The sequence below is a fragment of the Rhagoletis zephyria genome, unplaced genomic scaffold (assembly GCF_001687245.7).
Source record: "Rhagoletis zephyria isolate East Lansing unplaced genomic scaffold, Rhagoletis_zephyria_1.1 Rzeph_scaffold_01272, whole genome shotgun sequence".
Lineage (NCBI taxonomy): Eukaryota > Metazoa > Arthropoda > Insecta > Diptera > Tephritidae > Rhagoletis > Rhagoletis zephyria.
The window spans coordinates 94,080-107,156 of NW_016158356.1; positions in this window are offsets into that span (position 1 = coordinate 94,080).

Sequence of the window (13,077 nt, forward strand, 5' to 3'; positions counted from 1 at the left end):
TGTGACTGAATTCCGCTTAGTTTTCTTTTTAATCCTAAATGGGTTATAACCTCTTTAATATTGTTTTTATTATTGCAAGCTTTTATTTAGCTTCACTTTTATGTACATATTAGAGTGGTCCCAGTTTTTTTTATGGAGGAAAAAATGTAATAGTAGAAAATGGGGCACCCCCTTAGTACACACTATATCTAAATAAAGTATTTAAGTGAAATTCATTTTAAGTTATGAAATTGCCCTTTTCGGTATTAAGATTCCGCATAACTATTTCAGAAGTAAATCCACTCTTTCGTTTGACCTTTATATTTAGTATTTCATATGACTTGTATATATATAACTTAACTTTATCCGACTTTTAAACACCTGGCAACCCTTTTCAAAAGTATTTTTAAACTAAAATTTTCTTAAATTCTCTTACGTCCGATATTGTATTTAATGTTATGTTGAAGTAAATGAGCGGTATGTAGATGTTTAGATATTTATATACCAACCAGGCAAGTTGACTTGAAGCTTTAAGAGAATCCAATACCGACTTCATTCGTTGTAATTCTGGCAACATAAATATGTGTGAGTCTTTAGCAGAACGGAAGCGGCTTCAACCAACCAAAAAGCCCTTTCATTGAACCTTGCTTAAGGACTGTGAAAATAAATTTGACCCAGAGCATGAATTAAACTGCAGTGTATTTTGTAGCTTTTTGTGCAGCTGTAATTTCCCAATCCACCTTAGTATTAGTTCTTGGAGAAGAATCTCTACGAAATGAGATCAACAGAAGCGTTGCACCGACAGCAGCACACTAAATTTCATACTTATTCTTCACAGCAGCATAACTAATAGCATTAAAAGCTCATTCCTTTGAAATAACGATTTTATTTTTCTAAGAACTGATATTCAATTACAAAATATAATCTCTTCAAATGCAAATACTTTTCATGCCAAGAGCAGCTCAATGCCCTGAAGTGCCGCCTAAGTACCGCAAAAGGCTGGAAAATCTTGCTGAGTAGATAATGCAAAGTGACAAAAAATTATGATGATGTTATTTTAAGCGTAAAAGCAATTCGAGTGCTCCATTTAATGCGCTCCAGCATCCACACCCACCCATATGCACACAAACAAATTCTATATACATACATATATACGTAAGTGCATAAGCAGAGTTGTACGTACTTATTTACATACGGGCATACACTAAATACTCGTAGTTTTGCCAAGTGAGCCAGCCGTCAGGGACAAACAAACATTTTATGAGAGCATCTCGTACAGCCACTGATGATGGCATTGCATAGTGTAGGCCATTGAGCAGAGTTGGCTTTTAGCCAACCGTGTGAAGTGCGCTGTTGCTGTGGCTGTGGCTGTTGGCATTGCTGTTGTAAACAAACGTGGCAGCAAGTGCAGTGGCACGTTGCAATGCTACCAAATTGCCGTCGATTTCTCACCGTCACTAGCGTGGGCAGGGCAGCACACATAAATAAGCGTGCAAATGTGTAGCACAACAACAAAAAATGCGCTACAAAATGTTTTGTTGTGATTGCAATAATAATGTGTTGTAATAAATGTTCTAAAATAGCGCACGCTGGCGTGGTTGTGCGCGCCTAAAAGCAGGCTATGAAAACGATATTCATTGCTCTTTCGCGTAGTTTTTGCTCTGCACGCTAATGTTTCTTACCAAGTGTATGCAGTGTGCATGCTGTTTAGGTTTGTTATTGTTGCCGACTTGTGAATTCGTTTGAACATGTAGATTTGTATGGTAGGGATGTTCTTATTATAATTTTTTTTTTTGAACTAAAGTTTTTTTACGTAGCTACAAATTTGATCATCCATAAAAATGGTATGTTGAAAAGAATTGTTTGTCAATTAGCTTAGGTATTTGATGAAGTTGTCAACGATAACCGATGAAACGTTTGCTTAAACTTGCGATAACCAGAGAACTATACGGATTTGGTTAGTTGAATTTGATTCTTTAAGGGAAGAGAATCTCAGACTTTTATCTCAAAAAGTCTATTAAAAGCTGTGATGAATTTTATTTTATTTTATCGACATTTTATCGACTTTTTCATCGATATGTTATTGACTTTTTTCTATATATGTATTTATCGATATACAGTTGAAATATCTGTTTATCAATACATGGTTTTATATATATTTATATATACATGAAATCTTTATTGAAATATTTATCGATATTATTATCGGAAAATTTAGCTGTATAATCTTTTATCGGTATTGCATTAAACGGATTGTATACCTATTAATCGATAAATATTTTTATCGGTATGTTAAAAAATATCGTAGAATTCCTTAAAGAACGCCCTAAGTTTTTTATTTTAAAAAGTAACTATCGGTTAAAATATCGAAATGGAAAAAATATCAATATCCATTCGATTTTTCGTTATATACCCGCACGTACATACATATTTATGTGTCTATTTTAGCATTCATAAACCGGTTTCGAATCACTTATCGAAATGATTATCAGAACATTAATCGATATATTTTTTTTTTACCAATACCGCCATACACGTTTTGTAAACGTTATCATCTATACGTATAATATTTCTGAGAACTCATCGAAGGACGACCCTAGCTGCCTTCATTCGCGTTGTTATTGAAGCCGGGTATCCGTACCGCCCACCAATGTGTTAACAAAAAAATGTACCGTTCAACAATAATTGGCGCTGTTTCAAAAAATTTACTTAGCTGTGCTCATTCTGAATAAGTTTTTTGTTTTGTTTTTTAATTGCAATTTTTTAGCATATTTATGCTGTTTGCTGGCGTGTAGCGTTGCTTTAAAACTGTCTTCCGCTTTTTTATTAGCTACATTTTTTTGCAGTTCGCTACTTGTTTTGCCTGGCATTATTGAATTCCCGCTCTTTGCTATTTATGCTGTTTGCTGGCAACGGTCGTCCGCTTTGTTGCGGCACTGTGCCAAATCGGCATCCTGCAGATAGGCCAATAATTGTCAGGAAATGCCATGGCTGGAAAAATTTATTAAACCTTGTAAACGTTTGCCTGCTTGCAGCATTGACTTGATGACTTTTTGATGATGCTGATATTTGAGCGTAGCGTCAATGAAAGCCAAGTTGAATGCAATTGATATTTCTTTGGCTAAGGTATCGAAATTTGGCACAAAGATGTTTAGAACTTATTTATTAGTATAATTTTAGGGGGGAGGGGAAGTTTTTAGTTACATGAAAAACTTGTAATCATTTTACAAATAATGCTACTATACATATTCATATAGTATATTAAAAAATTTTATTGCGCTTGTGGTATTTAATAAAATATTTGTTGGAAGACTACAAAAATTTACAACTGGTATAAAATTTAGCTTCTATTTCGGAATCACCATATCTCCTAATCAAACCTCTTCATCGAGTTCACTGGTATAATAACCAATAAAAAATATTTTGGTACGTGTTCGAACGAACGAAAGGTTCCAGTTTTCCAGATTTTTTTTATGAGAAGTTTTTTCATGGCGGACACATATGAATTAACTTGGAAAAGTGCCATTGTCCACAGAAGGGTGGCCGCTCTTGAAAAAAATAAGCTTGATTGTTCCTCGGATCCGAACTCGAATCAGGGTCCATGTTAGGCTAATTAGGAGGGCGTGTATGGAAAGTTGCGTGCTTCAACTCGGATGCATAGTTGTCCTTTGTGAGCGCCCTCTGCTGGCCAATGCTAGAAAGAGCCACATTCGCATTACTGGGTTTCCGTTCATAAAGACAACATGAATAATGGAGGAATTAACTTGTTGAATCACTTGCTATTCAAAAAAAAGAGAAGTTCCCACGTTCGATATCTGTGCAAGACTGGTCCCGCAGCGTGACCCCAGGTTTTTGTGGAGTTATTCGTCTTTTACTTACCGTATTGGCCATATCTATAGCGCCTCCATTTCAAAGTGATATTGTTTGCCACTTTTGTTTAATTTTTAATTTTTAAGAATTTTCAATTAAAAAAAAGCTCGTTCTCTAACAATAACCATGTAAACCCAAGTTTTAAACTTTATAAAAGACTACCAAAAATGCAACAAATGTTTAACTAAATTTCAAACTTGTTTCTCAGAAGTATTCGAATTTTTTATATCCCACTCAATATGGCGATTCAAACTTCCATAAGAGCCAGCACTGCTTCCTAAAGTGAAAGTCTTTTGTTAAACAACAAATCCCAAAACTCAACTCAAATCAGAGATACAGAATAATAATTATTTCATGGTTAAGTTTTAAAAAAGTTTTCGTAAGAATAATAAAAGTCTTTTGATAATAATTATGTGTGAGAAAATTTTTTTTAATCATCGATAACTATTATTTTAAGACTTATATAATAAAAGTCTTTTCATAATAATTATCAGCGATATAAATATTTTCAAGTCTTCTAAGACTTTTATTTTGAGATTTATATTATAAAAGTCTTGTCATAATAATTATCATTGAGATACATACTTTTAGGTCTTAAAAGACTTTTATTTTGAGACTTATATTATAAAAGTCTTTTGATAATAATTATGAGTGCGATACAATTTTATATTAGTCCCGAACGGGTGCCAAACCTAGCCCCGAACTGGCGCCAAACTAATCCTGAAATGCTCCTGAACAAGTCCCGTCTTTTAAGGCTCAAAAAATTTAGTTCACTTCAATGAACGAACTAAAGAACTAGTTCAATTAAAATAGATGGCTCTTTCGCTTTTTTATTCAAAAGCTCCCCAAGTGTACTAAAGACCATATAGTAAACGGTCGAAAATTACACAATCTCAGTCCTTGTTAATTTTGTGAGGGGGGTGCGTTCGCCAATTTTCGCAAGTGACAGCCCAGTTGCTGTAAGGGCCACCAAGGAAATCTCTTGAGCCACTTAAAAAAACTGTCTGGGGTTCTAAGTTGAAGTCGAACTTCGTTGTAAAAATGTAATGATTTTGAAGTTATGTGTTTACCGGGACACTCTGCTTTTCAAAGTAACGAAAAACCATGAAGGCTTTTCTGAAATGACCGAACTGGGTGCTTTCCAAATTCCTTATCACACAGACATGTACCGCGCTGCGAGACTCGATAGGATTGATTGTGGTGCACAATCCATGTGATTACACCATAAGTATCATCGGCGATCCACAGTGTTCATCTTGCTTGAATAGTGATCATAGTTCAGACCCCGATTTATCGAGAATAAGCTCGCTTGATGCTATTTCCTTCGACCAACTGCTAAGGTTCCCAAAAAGGTCTGGTTGGTGTGCTGAGGAGAAAACTCCAATCGCTCCGCTAGGAATGTGTATTAATAAATTTTCCTAAAACCACCACTTTGTGTGAAGTACATCTGGTCGCTGAGTGGTTATTTTTAAATTTAAGCGGTACGCCACTACTCATATCTTTAGGTAAAAAATGCAAATTGTTGCAAATTTCAAGCACGTTCGTAGAAAGATAAAGAATCATGACATTTCAGAAACATAAATACGAAGAAAAATTATGCAGATGAAAAGGTTAAGACGCACTCTATGTACGCACGTGCATTTAATGCCATTTGTATCACTTGCTGCAAACAAAAAAAAAAAAACGGAAAGAGAAAAACAACACTCAAATCCTTGGCATGAAAAATGTGTTTGGCTCAGACACATCACTTTCGCATCTAATACTTATGTATGTAGTACCTTTATTTGAAAACAAGGTTACTTAGTGCATAATAGCTGAGTGAGGCGAGCATATGAATACTAATTTGCAAGCGAGCGAATAGAGAGTATTGAACGCATTTGTGTTTGCTACAAGGACAAGCAAGGACATGGGACAGCTGAAGCGAAGGATGGTACAAAAGTGAATTGCTTCTCCAACGCCCAACTCATTATGAATGAATAGCTAGCTAGTCTCGTTGTCTAATGCTTGAGAGCTCATCACTGCTGATGCTACCGTTAAAAGTACGTTGAAGAAATTACAAACAACTACTTACCAGTCAGATTGACTGACTACGTGCACCGTACACTCCCCTATGATTAGTACTAATCCTTTGTGCGGTGGATCACGTTTGAAGCGCGACGCAAATAGAGTGTATGTAGATACTCGTACCATAATGCTGACTCTAATACTTCAACCTGCATGTATAGAGGAGAGTTGGACTATTAGTAAATCAAGTTGCATGCGCTGCTTACCTAAATGATGGCGATTATTGGATTAGCTTTCTCAATTTTTGCGTTTTGCATTGCTGGCTTAGTGCTGACTTTTAGCTTTCCATTGGTTAATCGAATCTCTGGTGTGGTTTAGCGTTTGAGTTGAAGTTTAAGAGTGCAAAGATTATCGTTTACGATTGGGAGATAAATTATTGAGATGTTTGAATAGTTTTTTGTATGAGTTGCCATAGATTTTCTGTACAGTTCCAAAGTACGAGGTGGAGAGGCGCAACATTACCACAGGAAAGGTTTTGGGTTCGATAAAAAAAGCTTGTTTTTCCAAAATCCGTCGCCTCCCGGCAGGCATTGGGTCTGTCATGAAAAAAGCTTCTCATTAAAACTATTTTCTGCTCAGGCACGGCGTCAAACTGTAGGTCCCTCTCCTTTGTGTAACAACATCAAGGGGCACACCACAAATCGGTTGAGACCATCGCCAAGCACCATCAATTGTTTCTTTCTAGAGTAAAAGTAATTTTGTATTGGTGAAATCATCACTAAAACTTCTTGCATAAGTGAAGTTCATTTGGAATTGTTGTCGTAGTTGGCGCATATGGAAGGCTCTTTTTTTGTAGATGGGCCTGAGCACAGTCAAATTTGAGAAACAATGCATTTATTCGAGCATATTCTTCTGAGTTGATGCGCGCCGCACTTGAAAAGATCAGGTAGCAAGAAGTCTTACGGAAGACCTTCAATTTTGTGGTGAATAGCTTTTATATCAGTTTGCTCGCGCTGTTGCAACAATCGGAATGGCCGAATGGGACCTGGCGTGCCGTTTGAGAGGTTCGAGATTCGAGTCCTCAGTCAGCTCTTTTATTTTTAATTTTTTTGTTTATTACTTTAATTTTTGATTTTATTTCAAAAAGAAAGATGTATAAATTTTTTCTTTTGACAAAATTTTTGGAATTTTGTTTCTTTATTTCCATTTTCTTTTTTTAATTTCATTTTTGTATATTATTGTTTGAACAAAAATGCCCTTTATTATTTTATAAATTTTCTACAAACATTTATTTGATTTCCCTTTTCAATGTTTTTTTTATTTATTTTTAGAATTTATTGTTGTTAGAGAAAGATATTTTTTTATTTCATTAAATATTTGGGGGACTTATTTTATTTATTTTTTCCTTTTGAATCTCATATTCTTTTAATTTTATATTTTGACGGACATTTAAAACGTTTTAAAAATAAACATATTTTTCATATAAAATTTTTAGCAAATTTTTTTTATTTAATTGTTTTTAAAAGCAAAATATATATTTTTTTATTTCATTTAATTTTTACAAAAGCAATTGCTACAAGACAAACAGAATCAGGCTAAGACCTCCTCGTTAGCAGATCTTTCAATTAGTCTTTCGAAAGACAGCAAAGAGCTTTCAAGATCATTGCCAGAGTTGATAAGTGAACTGGAACTTTTGAAAATGCGGAAACCCTATTCAAAAAAACCTTTTGGATAAATCTAGCGGGAAATCCTTCTTTCAAAAACGAAGTAAAAATTGATTTTATATTAAAAAATTACATTGAACTTGTCAACTGGATTGATTTTGGAATATTAAAAGGGTGGTAACCCTTTTCAAAAATATTTTAGAAAAAAGCTCTTTAATTCCCTATGGTTTCATAACCTCAGTGGCTTGTGCATAAGAACTGATTGGCAACCTCAGTCTCGTACAAATTTCTTGCTTACTGCAATTTTAAGAAGTTCACGACTTTGTGCATTTTAAAATAAATTTCAGCTTAAAGATATACATTCTTAGATTTTTTGCAAAAGAAAAATATTTGGGAAATTTTTTGCTTCGCCCTCCTTTTATTACCCACAATAGCACGGATTACCGATTCTGTACGCACACAAAAAAAAAGGAAAAATATTTCCACAGCTTTTGTGCCACGGCTAGATTATGACATTGACGCTAGTTTAAATATTAATGAAAACCAAGTGGCACTTAGTCTACTTAAGTTTGCTGAATTGAGGCGGCTAACTTCAGTTGATAAGGAAGAGCGAGTTGCTTTCTCCTATCCTCTCGTCCCACTTCCGTTTATCAAAAGCCAAATATGTTAGCGTTTTTATTAACATTAATGTTGGTATTTTTTTTTTTGTCTATACTCCTCCTCTTTGGGGTCTATAGCTTCGTTGCGAAACTTTTCGGCCACAAAGATTAAGCCTGCTTGCACGCTGGCTGGCTGCCTGGCTGGCTGGTCGCTTAGCGCAAAATGTTGCACTGGAGATTTGACAACAAACTTTGTCCTCTGCTAACTGCTGAGCGTACAGCGAAAAGCGCGTTGTCTTACTCTCGGCTGTATTTGGTATTAAATTGTCTACGTTGTAAGTTGTTTTTTTGTTTTTGCTCTGTGCTTGTTTTATTGTTTGTGGCATAAGCAAATCGACTTCAATGCCATTGAGACGCAATTACTATGAGCAACAAAAAAAAGGAATGTTTTGTTTTTGCCTGCCAATGGCACGCTCGCGTGTTGATGATGGTTTATTTGCGTCCTCTCTTTCCCTTTCCCTTTCCGTTCCGGCTCCCACTGTTCAACTTTTCTCTACTCTGTACGTGAATTTAATGCCGCTTTACTTTCTGCCCTCTCATTTGGTTTTTGTACGCTCATTGTTTTTGTTTTTGTTTCTGTTATCGTTTATTTTAATATGAAAAGTTTTTTTGTTCTGCATTTTTCGCATTCGTTGTTCGGCGCTGTGTCCTAAAATTATGTTTATTTTATGAAAATATAATGTCAATCGCTGTAGCGACGTGCTGGGGATTTTAAGTTTGCAACAAACAACTACAACAACTACCAAGCAACAACAGCAGCAATATCAACGCAATAGCAATAATAATACATACTAGCAAATCTACAACATTATATCGCAGTTAATAAATATTGATGTTCTGCGGAAGCGCCGAAGCCAAAAGGCGAAACTTTGAAAGTGATTTGTGATCTAGGCGCACTTGTAAAGCTCAAGTGATTTGAATTCAATGGAGGATTTCCGTTAAGTAATGGGAAATTATTGCTGTACTGCATAATGCAAGCAACAAAAATAAATTGTATGTAGCATGACGCATGATGCGACCTTCAAAGAATTTAATCTATTTGATTTAATTGGCTCTATTCTGAGAATTTGAGGCGCCAGGAAGACGTGCAAAGCTCAATGATTTGCGAGGTATTATTTATTGTTGACAAATTTAAACGTGGGGTTTATGGTAATAATTTTTGAAAAAATGTCCAGGGCCCCCGCAAAATGAAGGTATATAAAAGAGTGGCTTGTGGATGTCTAAAAGAAAAATTCCTTTGGGTATAAATGCGAACATCAGTGTATTGAAAAAGCGACGACAGAAGGTGGTATATGACGTGGTTAATTTGGCACGAATAAGACTAAAATGAAGATGAAGGTTAAGGTTAAGATTGAGATTAAGAGTAAGTTTAAGATTAAGAATGAGATTAAAATTAAGATTAAGGCTATGGTCAAAATTAATATTAAGATTAAGCTTGGGACAAAGATTAAGATTAAGTCGAAGATTAAAACTAGGACAAAGATTAAGATTTGATTAAGATTAAGATAATTATTAAGATTAATATAAGATTAAAGTTAAGATTGAGATTAGGAATAAGATTAAGATTAAGGCTGAGGTTAAGATGAATATTAAGATAAAAATTAAAATTAAGATTAATATAAAATTGAGAATAATATTGAGGTTTGATTAAGATTATTATTGAGATTTGATTAAGATTAATATTAAGACTAAGATAAAAATTTTTCTGAATACAAATGTTCTTAAGAATAAGATTTAGATTAAGATGACGACTAAGATTAAGATTATTATAATTACGATTGAGATTAATTGAAGTTGAGATTCAGATTCAGGTTAAAATAAGATAAGATTTTTTCTGCGTGATACATACTCGTAGTTCTCAAGTTGGACAAATTTTGATCAACTGAAATCCGTTTCTAATTAGAAAACTATTTAATTTGCAGGTCTAGTTGCTTCAAGTTTTAATAAATTTGTTAAAATTATTTTATAGTGCCCAAAACTATCTATTTTTAACCGACTTCCAAAAAAGGAGGAGGTTATCAGGAGGTTGCGCAAATAGACTTGATATCAGTACACCGAACGCTGCCTGAAAACCAATATATGGCTTTCTGAAAGGTTTTTCTGTGTGAGAAGGGACAGAAGGCTGTGGAAGTATTTTTTTGGCGAGGATTGTCTGATTGGAATTTGATGTCCCAGCTGCTAGGAGGACGATGAGTTGGAGTCATCTCAAAACTTCTTCTCAATATTGTCAAGGCTGTAGTCTAAGTACATACGATTGTTCTCTCTGGGACCGGCAACTACCGCATGGCAACTTACTCCTTGCCACACAGCGTTTTTCGCTATATCGTAGCAGCTACCACTGATGTGCTCCTATCTAAGCGTGTCTGTGTGTCGCCAAACAAATTTAGTCGAATCCTATTTATATACCTATGTTAACCCATCAACCTTTGCTACTTTTTTATTCACATAGTTTCATATGCACTCTTTTTAATCATTAAACTGTATTGATAATTACTTTAAGCTTACGATAATTTAAAGCTCTCATTGGAAGATTTAATGCTGACATGAAAAGAAAAGTACCTAAACTGACCCAATACATTCTGTTTAGTAGACAAAACACAAACTCTGCACCAATGTGTGCAGCAGGGCGTATGAGCAACACATTAAAACTAAGCACGCTAATGAGACCGCACTGCATTGTTTTTGGTAACTATGATTCATAGTTTATGATGAGTTTTGTTTGTCATAGTTTCTGCTTGTCTTGAAAAGAAAATAGAATTTGCAGTAGCTCACACTTTTTCGCTGAATAAATTACGCATTAAGCATAAATGAAAAGTGTATTAAGCACTTAATTAAAATAGTTTTTCTTTTAAATTGTTAAAAGTTTTGATTGCTTTGATAGACACAATTTTTTTCACAAAAAGTTGAAAAGTTATTCATATGACAACGGCATTGCGTTATACATACATACATACATACATCAACTGTTAGAATAATATGTCTGCATGGTTTACACTTTGTTTCATTTTATTGCAAAAATCTCCGCTTAATAGCATGTCACAAATGAAATAAAGCTAGTCAACTTAATTAGTATTGTAAAATTAATTACGCTGTCACTAAGCTTGATCCAAGCGAGAGTATCACACAAGGCAAAAGTGTTCTGACCACAACGGCGAAACTGTATAAATGCATACATATGTTTTTTATGTTCTGAAGTATGTGCCGAGTACACAAACATATGCACATACATAAGTGCTGTATATTCACTTCCTGCTGCACCAACACTCCGCTCTTGCTCACTCACTGACGGTGAAGGACTCGATAACAAAGTCATGCAAGTTTTGCATTCAAAGCAACTTAACGCAATTAAAAAATCATTATTAACACGCTAATCTGCTTGTTGTCTTTCCGCGCCGTCACCAATCTCCATCAACATCCTCCTCCGACCGATAAGCTCGCAATAGCATGGCGTGTCGTAATACATAACGGCAAATGTTATTTTATTAAAGGAGAAAAAAATCTGCTAATTTTTTTTCCAGCTAATTTTCTCCGTTTTTTTTTTTTTCTGTGCTCACATCAGATCACGTTCTGTTGCTGACTGGCTTTGATGGCATGCTGCCGGTATTACTTCCACTTTGCTGCTTCATTATAAAACATCAGCAAGCAGCGGAAGAGCCATTTACCGCCTATTATATATGAAGGCCTCTATAACAGCCTGTTGCTGCTCTTTTGCGCTTTAGACATTCGTCCTCGTCCCTGCTTATTCATTCAATTTGGCGTTCATTTAGCTTTAGTATGTATTAGCGCAGCCCCGCGCCTCTGCACTCGTGTGTGTACGGATGTGCCCTATGTGTGTGTTCGCTCAATTGCTTAATATGACAAGCATAATTAAATTTCCTATACTCACTGTTGGCTTTTTAATTATTTGCACATTGAACGTGTGTACTTATTTAATATTTGTAAACACTATGTATATACATGTATATATATTTGTATCTATATAGATGTGCATATATGTACATATTGAAATATGTGTCCTCCTGGGGGTGTGTACCCTAAACGAAGGCTGCCTAATGGGTTTGTGGAAAATTAAATTATTACGATATGCTGCAAGTATTTTATAATAAATTTGTGCATGCATTTGTGAAAATATATGATGACCTTAATTAGTTATACGGCTTTTTCATGCATTTCATAATTGAATTATGAAGAAAGCTCTTTAGGCTTGTTATACAATGGAAGTACTATGAAGTAGCTTAAATTAAAAAAAAAAAATCTAAAGCATGAAATATAATTTCAAATCCATATGTTTCTTGATTAGCATTTCTCTTATAAGCCGGCTTTTGATTAAAGAAAATAACTTGATTAACTGAAAGGCTCACCAGGATTATTATTTTGTGGGTTTGAAAACTATAGTTGACTATTCTTTTAGAAAGAATATGATGTGTCCATGCAGCCTAAAATCTTTCCTAAGGATGTCGAACCAATCATTCTCTCTTTACTTCTGTTTAAAGCCCTGGATAAGTTAATTGATATGAATGTTCGATCGGAGCTCAACATGTACATATGTATACAAGCGTGGGCTGGACATCACATAATCCTTAAGTCTATAGAGGAAGCCTTCGTAAATAAACTGGGACCTAACTGTAAGTGCCTTTGTCAATATCGAGGAGGCTTTTATTTAGGCCTTTCTGGTGGAAATCGTTTTGGAATCTAAGCGTGTAGCTGAAACCAATATCGTTAAGTTGATACGTATAAACTGCATATTTTTCCCCGAAACAGTCGTGGCGGAGTTGGGATTAATTTCTGAACGCCTTTTATGACTAAATCCGAGTATGACTGAACCTAGTGGCTGAGTGGATTACGAACAGTAGACTTACTGTAAAAGCTAGTAAGACAGAATGTGTCTTACTCACTGGGAA